This window comes from Aythya ferina (assembly GCF_964211825.1).
Source record: "Aythya ferina genome assembly, chromosome: 16".
NCBI classification, from domain to species: Eukaryota; Metazoa; Chordata; class Aves; order Anseriformes; family Anatidae; genus Aythya; species Aythya ferina.
The window spans coordinates 7,568,003-7,580,465 of record NC_140315.1 but is presented as its reverse complement, the minus strand read 5'-3'; the positions used below and the strand labels follow the sequence as shown (position 1 = coordinate 7,580,465).

The 12,463-nt window shown below is 38.1% G+C and overlaps 1 protein-coding gene across 8 annotated transcripts in view; it reads right to left on the bottom strand.

Moving 5' to 3' along the window:
• The window catches only part of LOC311445542 (uncharacterized protein), a 260,556-nt gene that overhangs the window by 132,135 nt on the left and 115,958 nt on the right, over positions 1–12,463 (bottom strand). The gene's annotated exons all lie outside the window — the stretch shown is intronic.

Here is a 12,463-nt window from a genome sequence, read left to right as displayed (position 1 = left end):
TTCTGCTTTGTTTTCACTGAAGTTTTATGATGCTCCCTTCTTGCCACTTAGCAATGAAACAAATGAGGTTAGATGGCAAAGATTATGAAAGAAATTAGCAATAATGAGTCCAGTAACTAAAAACATTAGTAGAGAAAATTGAGTTGACCTTACTTTTATAATTATTCATTTTCTTAATTGTTTTTTCTTTTTTCTTTCTCTCTCTTTTTTTTTTTTTTTTTTTTTTTTTCTTCTTCCCCTCTGGAATAATTGGAATGAAATTAAATAATACAAAGTGTGTGATCACATGTGATCATGTATTTGGCATAGATTAATAACCTTCCCAAATACACAATGCATTGCCCATTTTGGAGGTCACCTCCCGGCAAATACCTGTTCTGAGCTGTGAGCCTTGCTACAGAGATCTCTCTTCTAAACTTTCACTTCAGGATTAATACACACTTGTTTTCTAACAGCCATGAAAGCCCTGTAATTTCAGTCGCCAATCCAGAGATAAAATGGATTTAAATTATAATCACTGATGTCTATTTCCAGTTCTGCAGCCAGCCTCAAAATAACACATTTCTTGGTCAACTCTTTTCAGCTACACCAGTGAATCAAAGTGGAAGTCCACCAGCTTATCACAGCTGTTACCAAGTGTACTCCTTAGGCAAATGTAGGGAACATTATTCTCTCCTTTGGGCAAATAACACATCTGTCCCACTGAAGACTGTGGAAATACTGAAGGAGAGTAAGCGGTGCTGCCCTATACCAGCCAATGTTTGCAGAATCCATTCCTAAGTTATCAAGTGAAATGGTATGATTAGTTCCGACAGTTAATAAAAGATAAAAACTGAATACTTCTCACGTTCAGGGTTACAGCCCTTAATATTTATACAGCAGACAACTTTGACATCATAAAGCTCTGTCTAATGCCATGTGATATGCAATTCCTCCCACCTTCTGCACATTTCTTTTCAGAACTACATTCCCCAAGATGAATATCAAACCACATGCAATTCCATGGAACAAAATTTTATCATAAAGGGAACATGGACTCTTGTGAAATCAGCTAAAATCTTGTTGAGTTTTAAATTGCTGAAAACAAAACTTAAGGTAGCCTTCCTTTCAGAGCTATATTTCAGAGCTCTTCCTTCTCCCTTTGTTCTTTGGCTTCATCCATCTATTATATGCAGTACTTTGCGTATGACAAATATTATGAAATTAAGGTCTCCCGATACTCTTATAAAGTAAAGAAGCATTATTACTATTATCACTGCCTTGTAAACAGGAACCCAGAGCATAGAAGCTGAACAACTTAGCCTCAGGTGATACACAAATATATGACTGAGAGAGAAATGAAATCTTGAGCTCCCAGATCTATCCTGTAGCTATAGGATAACCTGAAACCAAGTCAGGGAGGTTTAAAGGCTTTTTCTGAATGAATGGATCAAACTTTGAGCCAACCTGGTTCAAATCTCCAGACGGTAGCCAAGCTCGTGGAAGTTGCCTTGAGCGTAGGTTTTGTCAGAGTTTTATTGGAACTTTGGTGCTGATGCAGACTCAGCATCAACAACGTAGATCCCAACATAATCTTGTGAATCCAATGCCAAACAGTTTCACACAGTTCTTGTTCCATGTTTAAATTCAATTTAAAAAGTAGTATTAACAGGTAAAATGATTGCTGCTGAGCTGCCATACATCATGTGTTTAGTTTGATACATTACCTCATGCTCAGTTTCAAACGGGGAGATGGGAATTAGTGGACTCCCTCTCCAATTATTAATTCTGCAGAAACACAGAGCTCAGCAAGGGGACACAGTCCCCAGCTTCCCATAGACAAACAAACCTAACAGTTGAGGAGATATGAAGAAAAAAGTGGCCTTAGCACACTCACTTTCCATTGTACTCTCAGGTTCTTTATTTCCCTGAGAAAATGTATTTCCCTAAAAACTGATTATTGTTAAAGAAAAAAAAGTGAAAAGCTAACTGCACAACATAAAGTGCAAAGCCCAGTTTAAATTGGCATAACTTATAGCATGATTTGTATAAAATAATGAAACATCCTGTTGTACAAGCATGCTGGTCAACTGCACCCAGTGCAGATCCTGAAATGTTGCACTAATGCAGCACACCGTGGCTCTCGAATATATCGAATCCAGTCCCAACGTGCCCTTTGGAGGGCTGCTCATAGCTTGGTGGGCAAAAGCAAAGCCCAAAATTCAGAACATCAAAACCACTCTTCCTGACCCCTGAAAGATACATCCAAGTTACTCATCCTAGGCCTATTATAGTAACTTAGGAGATGTAGGGAATTAAAATGGAAAATTTATCTCCTCCTAAACGTCTATTTCAAACCAAGTATTGGAATTTGCCTACTTGCACATTCACTTACTGAGGGGAACAGGTAATCTGGGGACAGTAACCTGTGAACTTTGCATTCATGTGCACACACACAAGGAAAGAGGACAATCCCCACTCCATGAATTAAAAAGACTACAAAAAAACTTGGTTAAAAAACACAAGAGTTTTCATTTCTTGAATAAGGACTTAATCAAGATTGGCAAAATTTTATACATCTACATTCTTGTATTTATTTCCAAGGTCAGTCCGTGATCTTTTTGTGTTTTTTCACTATTATGAATTTATAATTATGCAGAAATCTAACAAATGTAAAACAGATTATTTAAACAAGGCATCTCAAACTGCTGATAAGAGACCAATAAAATCTCATTCAGAAATGTGTCATTATTTGTCCATTCCTATTTATCATAATAAAAAAGAAAAGGAAAAAAATACATTTGAGTCATATTTCCTGTGAGTTCATCATACCCTGGCACATAACATTTGTGAATTTTATTCAATTCATTTAAAATGATTTCTAACACACAGGCAGCAAGTTAAGGACTGCGAGGAATTCAAATGATCACCAGGCATGCAAGATTTCTCAAGAGACAGCTTTCAAACCGCAAGTGAGGTATATTTTCCTTTAGGAATTGTACATAAAAAAAAATTAGATCTAATGACTACATATTTCTCAAAAGAAGACAGGCTTATTCATGTTGTGAAATCAATTGACTCACATATCCTTAAAAGGGCAGGTACTGTTCTCCACAGAAATTCAATTTGGGATCACCCAAACGACGGCAGTACAACAAATTTCAGCAGCTCCAAGCCTAGCAGAACTAGAAGCAGGAGAATTGTTTTTTGCTGGCGTGGCCCAGAGCCCACTGATATTCTTAGCATGTCAAATTTTTTCTCCTTCATACCAGCGTGCCCTCCTGTTATGTTCCTTGCACAGGAGGGTGCAGACCCCACAGAGCTGCTGCCCATCATTTTGCACAAGCAATGAGAAGCAACAAGGCCGAGGAGAGCCCTGAGCAGCTGGCCCTGCACACTAGCTGCAGCAGCACGAAGAGATGTGCTGCACCCAAGGGTGCCGGCAAGGCTGCCACTGGGGCAGATGGGAACAAGGCTTAAAACGCCGTGAAGCCCTCAGATTTTTAAAGTCTTGTTCTTTGTTCATTTGCTTGTCCTCAGCACATTACTTCCTAATCGTCTTTCTTCCTCCACACCTCCCTGGCTGTTCCCTTTCTAAACTTGAGTCTGGCTTCCCTTGCCGCCTGACTGCTTTATACCGCTCCCACCAGCAGCTCCACCTGCTTTTCTTCCCTCATTATTCCATTCTTGCCTAAAACACAAATCCAGACCTCATAAATTCACTGTCTCTGCTTCTTCCTTATATCTAATGACATTCATTTCCTTTAACCGTTTCTTGTACACCAGCAACACTTGTGTCTCATGCACAATTCCCCTCATGAACACTTCGGTCATTCCATTTACCTTTAATATTCCTTCTAGTCATAATTTTGGTCTCTCCCCCAGCATTAAGTTTACGACTTCTAACACTCAGCTTATTGTATAAGAAAATAGCTATTATCTGGAGGCTGTAATAGAAATCAAAGAGAACGGATATCACTATTTTTGTTTTCAGTAAATCAGAATTACCTACACGCTCTATTATCTGGGATCACAATTAACCTTTTGTTAGTCAGCCTTTGTAAAGAATGTATCTTCACTTTGCAAATGAAGGAAAATGCTTCACTCAGTCCCCAGGTTTGATTTACAGTCACTAACACTGTGGACTCAACAAACAGAAATTGCTGACTACTGAGAACAATGAACTTGTTAGTTAACAGAATTAACAGTGCGTTGTTTAAGTATAATGACAGCAATAAAACAAGAGATGTGAAGTTGATACAGTCACAACTGAATCGTAATGGATGAGATATTTACGGCAAAGCTGTTAAAACATTGAATAAAATATGGGAAGAGCAAAAGCAGATGTGATTTTATTCTTCAGAGTTGAAGCTTGTAAAGTATGAGATAGCATGAGTAATAATCACAGGTTCTAGTTCACAATGCATTAATAAATATTGATATGATGCCAGTGCTGAAACTTTCCAGATACAGAAATAAAGTGAGAAAGCATGCTCTTGCATTATGTATTGCTAAGTTTAGATTTTACGGCACACATGGCAATATATTCATTATGATATTACACACACCCCTACACTATCTCACACACACACACCTCTCTTTATTTAGGATCAGAACAAGCATTCAGTTTGCCAATTGCCAGTGCTACAGCCCCCACTGCTGCAGGTACATCCCCCGTAGCACAACTGACAGGATGGATCATACAAGAACTCTTTATCTATTTTAGTGCAGAATTATCCACCCAAACTTCAATGGTTTGGGAGGAGAGCTTGGGCAGAGCCACTGACTTTGCTCTGCAGCACATCAGGCATCGCTGGTGGGGCTCACCAATAGTGGGATTGCAGGGGAGAGGACTGTGGAGCTACGCTGGGTAGTAATACTTTCAGCTCCTCCAACTAGACTATGAAAAGCATCTCCATCAGCTGACAGAGCTATTGATCACACAGGTTTAAAGCAGAGACTTTTTTTTTTTTTTTTTTTTTTTCCTCCATGGGGATGGTATTTCTAGATAGAAAAATAAAAAGATTGAAAAGATGGACCTAGAGACATAAACATAAAAGTACTTAGAGCATCTGAAGCCCAAAATGTTTTTGTGATCTATCTTCACAATGCTGTTTAAAAAATATTAATGCTACAGTCTCCAAATAACATATAGGGAATCTGAGGACAGAGAGACTAAGTCACAGGAATCTCGAACAGAATAGTAACCTAAAGTTCAGCTTCCCAAGTCCTGAATTAGTATCTTGCTTATTGCACCATCCTTACTTCAGACCAGCTTAGGGAAATCAACATTTCCTACTCTTAGAATGCTTCAGTGGTCTCTAGTACCGGCAGGATAGGCTACGCTTTGCTTTTAAACATCCACTCTAGATAAGCATTTAATTCCTTGGCTATTATACTCTGCTTTTAACTGGTAGAAATTGGCAGAAACTCCCTATCATCTCTTCTTAAGTCACTGCTTTATTTTCTATATCACTTCTGTAGATTTGCATTAAATTTTCTATCAGTCCTTGCCACTCTTGAGATTGTTTCCCTACATTTTTCTTACAGTGCATCCACCTTCATCTGCTTCCATCCACTAAGCTTATATTGAGTATTTGCTTTCTTTACAACATGGTCAGACAGCAGGTTTTCAGTCTGCAGTCTCATACACGAGTTAAAATAGTGAAAACCAATATAAACAAGGAAAAAAATGTACTTTGAATCTGAATCAATTTCCTTTGTACCTGCTCAGACACATTTGTGCTGGCATGGTCACGCTGCCGGTTAATGTCCATTTGCATACATAAAACACTTTACAAGCCAGTACATGACCTTTTTGTTTTGTTTTACTTCAAATACATCAATCAACCCACCTGCCTAAGTGACTACTTCTGCATGACTGAAGGATAAACTCAAAACAATTTCTTTTTCATCCCACTGATTACAGCAAAGCTACAATGTCTTTCTTCCTCCCCTCTTTTCTTACAGAACACAAAACATGCTACAGCTTGTTAGTGTCCCCCATGGCTGGCATCTCTGCATAATGCTTTCTGCAAGTTCAACTTATAGCAAGAAAAGGCTAAACAAATTACTTGGTCCTGAACCTCAGATTAATATTAACATGAAACCCTAACATTTCTTCATATGTCCATTAGCACTCTGGAAGCTGATGGCAAGCATCAGCACATGCCATCATTTTTATGGGTTTGTGTAATTATGTATTATTCCATTATTTTTCTAGAAATTTCCATTCTAAACCCCTATTGGGAAAGAACGGATATAATTTCCCTGTGACTTAAGAAGAATATTCTCTTCTTATTCATCATCAATCTAATCTCCAAAGGAGGAAACTACAACAAGAAACCACGCTTCCTTGAATTAGAATCTCTCTCAAAGGAAACCTTTTTCTGATTTCAAACCATGAAGTGGATTTATGTTGGAACAACTTTATTTTGGCTGGTCAGGTATAGGAACTGTATATAGTGCATGAAGAGCTAACAGTTCACATCTGGTCCGGGACTCTCCTGCAGTTATAATCAGCCTAATTCAAAAGGTGGGGGAGGAGGAATGCAATGAGTCCCCAAACAGAGCTCTCCACTGGTTTCTGTACTATTTAGCGTAATTTGTAATATACTTGTCTGTTGTTCCTACAACCTTGGACCATCAGATATAGGTTCTGAAAACAGACCTGCAACAGAGTCCTGCAGGTTTTGATTTTGTGCTTTTCAATTTCTACGTAATTCCTGTTTTCAGGTTATGGCTCCTTACTACAACATTTTTGTGTGGTATATATTATCTTCATACTATTTTGGGCCAGGGCTGATTTCTATGGAAGATATTCAGTATGCGCAGTAGCAGTGGTTTAGGTAGCCCAGAATAGCTGTACTGTACTTGGCAGGCCTACTGCCCTTTTTTCACAATTGTCATTCTCACTTGCTTTCTGGGACATGCACCTTGGCTGAACTACCCAAATTTAGATCTATACCTCAGACACAGCAAGTCCTTACAGCTTCCTTTTCACTCTTTGAGTCTTATTTGGAATATAGCCAGGGAACTAGCCCAGTGTTTATGTACCTCCACTCTATAATTATGAGAAAAACATTTACTTAGGAAAAATACTATGAGAATAGACAGTAATGGACAGCCCTTCCAACAGAATTCCACCAGGCAAGAAGGAGATCAGAGCTGGGACCTGCCCTCCACCGCAGTCATGGATACAGAGAATTACCACAATAGCTCTAGCTAATGCTAATTTTACAAAGTTGTGAAATGAAACAGCATGCATATGCCATCTGTGCGTGAAACAGCCATATATATTAACAGTTCCGAGAAAAGGTCATATAGGCACGCAGATGTGGTCCTAGGTTCGGGTTCTTTTCAGATTCTTATACAATAGGGGTGGCAGAGTTTGGAAGGATTGTTCTTTACTCTGTACAGAATATAGGATGGCATAGCACCTGTACTGATGAAAGTCTGTAGGTTTGTCAGAGCACAAATAATAATTTTCCAATGAGATAGCATCTTCATTCATGCATCATAAAATTTCTTACAAACTTTCATGAATGTAGCCTTAAAACCCATTCCACTGTGGGTACCGTGAAATTTATCCCAAAGCAATGAAACAGGAAACTGTACAAATGCCATCTGATGTACACTACCATCAGTCCACGGCAACCAACACATCTGCACTAACATGCGGGAACTAAGGATATAGCCCTGCAACTTTTAGTCTAGCCTGGACAGTAAGTCTCCCTCTGGGGCTTGAGCAGCACAAGTAGAATCTGCAAGAGTGAAATAAGACCTAGTATTCACAGTTGCTGCAATTGTGTAAGCAACTCAGGAAACTGCATTCAAACATCTTTTTATTGTCATCTGAAGGCAGAGAAACCAGACCCAGAGACTCCAGGGCACCTGCCTGGGCACTGCTCATTTACACGTGAGCAGATTTTGAAAACAAAGTGCGAGGGTGTACTTTCAAAACATCCCAACTGTTTCCCCAAATCTTCCTTTGGGCTCTCCACATTCTCAATGTTATTATCCAGTCGTCTGTCCCACACCTCTTCAGAACCAATGCTATTATTGATGTTAAACTGTGCCAGCTGATTTAGATTTCTATGACATATGGACTCCTGTCCACTAGGTACTCAGCTGCAACCACTAAACTCATTTCGCTTAGATCTCAACTCGGAATAGAATATTAGGGATAAACGGTCAGTGCTTTAATGGTCATTTCACACTTCATCATCAAGTCATCCATTCTCTGCATGTGCCACTTAAGTCTTCCATTCTGTTCCCTCAAATATATCATAGCAAAACTGAACATGACAAAACAAATGTTGAAAAAAGCAACCTTTGCTTGTTGTTGGCATTTTTTTCTCTCTCTAACTAAATGGCGAATTGTCCCATTATACTTATTTCCTGCAAAATATGCATCTCCAGGACCTTCAGTGCAGCAAAGCAAAGCACTGCTACAGTCATCTTGTGTATGGAGTGCTTCTGTTTTACATACTGACACGCATTTTAACATGAAAAAGGTCAGAGATGGAAACAGCACAGCTTGTTGCTGTGACAGCAGACATTTAACAGAAAGACTTCTGGACACACTACAGTTTAAAATAATTTAGTAAAATAATTGCCATGATTGATTTTTTAGGTCCCCGAGTTCATACCACACACTTTTGTGTGACAACTCCCTTCAGTGGTGTTTTTTCTTTTTTTTTTTTTTTTTTTTTTTTTTTCCTCCAGCAATGACAAGAAATGCATTTCAAATAAGTTCTATGTTGTTGTCAAAGTTTGATCAAATTCACAAACTCCATCATCATTTGTTGGCTAAGGACCAGCCCACAGAATTGTTGCCAATCCTTTGTCCAAACAGCTGGTAGCATCAGGCTAGCAGAAAATCATCTTGTTCAAATGAACTTTTGATAGCCTGCCCTTATGACAAGCTAAGCCTTATTGGTAAGGAATGCAGCACTTGCTTTTGTTGCAAACACAGACGTTGCTACAGCAATGGCCACATCAGGACAGCACAATACATCTGCCCCTGAAAATAATTAGTATGGTTATTATAAATGGAAGTCAGAAAGGATTATGTTTGAGGGAGAAAAGGAACTGTGAGATACCAGAGTAATAAGCAAAACTGTTGAACTTGGGGGAAGCAAGAATTCCATTACTTACAACACTGCATAGACTTGGATTCACTCATTTTAGCTACCCAATTTAGGCACAACAATACCTAAAAAACTAAACCTCACAGAGTTTATAAGCTAGACTTCCATAGTCAATGGAGAAAAGCAGGTACATCTGAAGACAGATTCAGGATGCTTGTAAACAACGATCAAGTAATCTTTGTAGAGTGATTTGGTACAATCCCAGGAGGAAGCAATCTAAAATTACTAAAGCCAATATTGGTATGGTGGCTATAACAAGTAACTGATACAAAGCTGCAAAGTAGATTTCACAACGTCAGTTCAGAAACTCAAGCCTGTTCCAAAGAGAGAAGAATTAATAGAAGGGATTAGCATATTTAGCATAAGAGTGTAACAGAGCTTCCATCCTAAAGCTGGAGAAATTTCATCCTAAAGCTGGAGAAATCGCTTCTAGTCCAGCTGGTCAAGGGGGTTCAAAGCTACACTTTTCAGAGGGGTGAGTGCACCCAGTACCATTCACATGATTTACCTGATAACTATTTAGCACAAGCAGCACAAGCTTTTAGAGAAAGGACCACAATTTGAGACAAGCCATCTTGCAGCAGAGTGCCTCCACTTGGGCCAATTAATTTACTATAAGCACACACAGTGCACAGGGGAACAACTGTTTCAGCAGAGGCTGTCAGGAGAGGCCAACCCACTTTGCCTATGACTTAGTAGTCCTTGCATTCTTGTGGTCATTAGAACACAAGGAGAAGCAGAACCTAACATTAAATTTTGCACTTTCTTGAAAAGTATTTCTAATCACAGGACTATGCACAGCACAACCAAGCATATAGACCATAGGCAGAGACTACCATTACACCACAGATGCCTTTTAGAAATGAACTAAACATGGTCCAGTTGTTTTACATAGAAGAAATCCAAGCTGATGAGGGCTCTCAGGGCCCTTAGTCTTTATTTACACATCTCTTCACTATGACTTGGAAAGCAGCTTGGTTGGGAGCAAGTTGCACATCCATACTTCTACATGGCCAGATTAACCCACTGCAATAAGCCTTGTCCTTTGTACGCATTTACCCATACTAAAAACTCACCAGTTTGGTCTGAATCACAGTTCAGATGAGCATAAGACAGTGTGAAGGAACCACACAGTGAAAAAAAAAAAAGGGTGTGGGGGGCTGGTGGTTGTTTAGAACATGGAAGAAAGTAAAGCAACATTCATTGAACATAAGCAGAGGGCTTAGGAAACTAAACACAGATCACAGCAGAGGCCTCTATTGGAAAGAAAATAAAAGGAGTTTTTTTTTTTTTCTTTTTTCTTCATTTGTTAAGTATAAGAATCCATATTTCTTCAAAATAAAATCTCTCTTTTGATCTCCATTACAGACTTGGAACAATTAAATTGAATGTTTTTCCTAAATACAACTTTCACCAAGAAGATAATTCCGTAAAAATCCTAGCAGATGTGGGGAAAGAAAAAACAACAAGAAAAAAAAACATTACAATGTCATGGTTGAAGTTTTGTTGTAACATAACTATTCATGCTGGCTTTATTATAAAAATTTATGATTAAAATTATGAAGAAGCAGGTACAAAAGTTGGAGGATTTTTCTACTCTACTTTGAATTTTAGGTGTGTTTCAAGCAGCATTTTTGCTTAAAATGCTGTTCATGTGCATCCGTGTGAAATAAAATGGTACCAAAGTATATGAAATATCACTATGGATATACCATAATTTCAGAATTGTCTGAAGGAGTGGAAGACTGAAGGAGTGGAAGACCATTTTCTAGAAAAGTTAAACAAGACAGGACATTTTCCTTTTCCCTACCCCCTACAGTGCCAAGAACCCCCTCTCTCAATCCTCATCCAGTGTTTTTAGAGGAAAAAATAAAAAAATGTATTTGTATAGTTAAAGTTGCTGTTTTAAAAACATCTATAACACTAATGAACCAGAATCATTATAGATAAAATTTTATTTCTGTTTTGAGATATATCTCAATTAAAAATCCCAGGTTCTCATGTTTTTGATGTAAGGACTTCAGAGGAGGTGAACACTGGCTTTAGAACTTGCAGACAAAACTTGTAGACTCCTGTACCCAGAGCTTGCAAATGCCAGGCTTCAAAATAACACAGAAGAGCAGTTAGTGTAGAGAGACTTTTCCTCTGACCATGAGATCATTGAATAACACAATACATCATTTTGCTTTACAAACATAAGCCTCAGTTGTGGAAAGTATTTACGTCTGTGTGTGTAAAGGAAAGTGTGAGCTAAAGTGCTTTCCTGAACAGAAAAGATTCCTTGAAGAGGGGCTACTTGAGTGTCTAGACTAATGGTGAAATTTTGTTTTATCTCCTTATACCTTGAAGTCATCTCAAATGCAGACTTGGAGTAATATTCTCTCCTTCTGAGCCACAGCCCCAGATGTCCAGATGCGATGTGATGAGGGAGAAGGGCCAGCCCTTGCCTTGACAGGAAAGCTGTATCTTTCCCCTGCTTCCTTGCTGTTGCACTGCTTTTCACTCTGTGTGGTGCATTTGTCCAAGAAATTCAAAGTGTTTCAATATTAAATAATTGTTTTTCAAACAATACACAAAAGTCAAAATATTATCGAGCATATATGTTAAGTATATATGTTGCACGATGTTCAGCTATGGCACTGGAAAATCATGCCATTCATCCATGGTCAGAGCATGTTCATATTGGGAACACAGACCTAAGACACCTGATTACCCTGTTAAAGAAGCTAGACTGCACTGTCTCTATTTTAAAGCTAAATTATAATTTATTATTTTCAATGACATAACTCAATCAATTTTTGATAGCATTTCTAGTGTAAAATATTACTGATATGAAATGCAATACTTAAATACACATTCAGCATTATACTTCGTTCCCATTCTTAGTATACTTTATTTTGACAGTTCTAAACAAATGTCAAAGTTGCCTTCAATTTCTTCCCTCCTTCTTCCCCTATTTCGTGCTGGTGCATTACTAACAGAATTAAAACTTTAAAATAGCCTTAGGCTTTCTAACCGCTTTTGAATGGTATCAGAGGCTTTTGTCTATTTCAGAATATAAGCTCAAAGATACTAATTTTGCCACATTTTTAAATAATAAACTAACAAATGTTCAGAGCTGAAATAATAAAAATAGGCTGTAAAATACAAAGAATAAAAAAGAAAGAAAAATGGATACCATATTGCAAAGGAAAAAGAGTTAGATTGTCATGAATCTGAAAGGAAATCAATAGGACAACTTTGGAGACCCATTTCAATCTGTTGTTGACATTGTTTTCTAGTAGTAATTTTCTCAAAATGTTAACAGTATTGAGTTTGCTTATTGATTCTAT